The sequence below is a fragment of the Hylobates moloch genome, unplaced genomic scaffold (genome assembly GCF_009828535.3).
Source record: "Hylobates moloch isolate HMO894 unplaced genomic scaffold, HMol_V3 SCAFFOLD_12, whole genome shotgun sequence".
In the NCBI taxonomy this organism is placed as follows: Eukaryota; Metazoa; Chordata; class Mammalia; order Primates; family Hylobatidae; genus Hylobates; species Hylobates moloch.
The window spans coordinates 9,069,359-9,071,216 of NW_026652287.1; positions in this window are offsets into that span (position 1 = coordinate 9,069,359).

A 1,858-nucleotide genomic window follows, 5' to 3' on the forward strand; every position below is an offset into this window, starting at 1 on the left:
CAGCACACCTTTTCCTGCCTCCCTGTCCTTAACTTAGAAAGGGGACAGCAAGGCTGGGCGTGTCTCACACCTGTAATCCCAGCACTTTGGGAGGCCAAGGGGGGCAGATCACGAGGTCAAGAGATCAAGACCATCCTGGCCAACATGATGAAACCCCATCTCTACTAAAAATACAAAAATTAGCCAGGTGTAGTGGCATGTGCCTGTAGTCCCAGCTACTTGGGAGGCTAAGGCAGGAGAATCGCTTGAACCCGGGAGGCAGAGGTTGCAGTGAGCCAAGATCACGCCACTGCACTCCAGCCTGACAACAGAGCTAGACTCCGTCTCAAAAAAAAAAAAAAAAAAAAAAGAAGAAGAAGAAGAAAAAGGGGACAGCACTGGCCAGGCACAGTGGCTCACACCTGTAATCCCAGCACTTTGGGAGGCCAATGTGGGTGGATCACCTGAGGTCAGGAGTTCGAGACCAGCCTGACCAACATGGTGAAACTTTGTCTCCACTAAAAGTACAAAAATTCGCTGGGTATGGTGTCGGGTGCCTGTAGTCCCAGCTACTAAGGAGGCTGAGGCAGGAGAATTGCTTGAACATGGGAGGAAGAGATTGAAGTGAGCTGAGATTTTGCCACTGCATTCCAGCCTGGGTGACAGAGCGAGACTCCATCTCAATAAAAGAAAAAAGAAAAGAAAAGAAAGGGGACAGCAATAATATGTCAGCTTCATTTGGGTTGTTGGAAGGATCCAGAAGGTTTAGAGTGCTTAGCACGTGTAAGGAACAAGGATGAGAAGGTTATGGCATAGACTCGAGGCCAGACTGCGCAGGTCTGACCCTGAATTTACCTTCACCAGCTGCCTGGCTTTGGGTGAGCCTTTTAACCTCTCCGTGCCTCAGTTTCCTCATTTGTAAAATAAGATAATAAAATTTACCTCTTAGGGTGTTATAAGGCAGAAGTTCTCAAACTTTTTGGCCTCAGAACCCCTTTACACTAAAACAATATTGAAAGAGTTTTTTTTTTTTTTTTTTTTTTGAGACAGAGCCTCACTCTGTTGCCCAGGTTGGAGTGGCACACTCTTGGCTCACTGCAACCTCTGCCTCCTGAGTTCAAGGGATTCTCGTGCCTCAGCCTCCCTAGTAGCTGGAATTACAGGCACGGGCCACACACCGGCTAATTTTTATATTTTTAGTAGAGACAGGATTTCACCATATTGGCCAGGCTGGTCTCAAACTCCCGACCTGAGGTGATCCGCCCCCCTCAGCCTCCCAAAGTGCTAAGATTACAGGCGAGAGCCACTGTGTCCAGCCTTGAAAGAGCTTTTGTTAGGTGAGTTATATTTGCTCATATCTACCGTAAATAGAAATTTATAATCTCAGCTAACTGAGGAGGCTGAAGTGGGAGGACCGCTTGAGCCCAGGAGTTTGAGGCTGCAGTGAGCTATGATCACACCACTGCACTACAGCTTGGGCAACAGAACAAGACCCTGAAAAAAAAGAAAGAAAGAAAAAAAGAAAAGAAAAGAAATTTAAACTGATGCTTTAAAAAATATTAATTAAAAAATAGTCTGGGCACGATGGCTTATGCCTGTAATCCCAGCACTTTGGGAGACTGAGGCAGGCAGATTGCCTGAGGTCAGGAGTTCGAGATCAGTCTGGCTAACATGGTGAAACCCCCTCTCTACTAAAAATGCAAAAAAATCAGCCAGGCGTGGTGGTGTGCGCCTGTAATCCCAGCTACTCGGGGGGCTGAGGCATGGGAATTGCTTGAACCCGGGAGGTCGAAGCTGCAGTGAGCAAAGATTGTGCCACTGCACTCTAGCCTGGCAACAGAGCAAGACTCTGTCTCCAAAAAAAAAAAAAAAAAAAAAA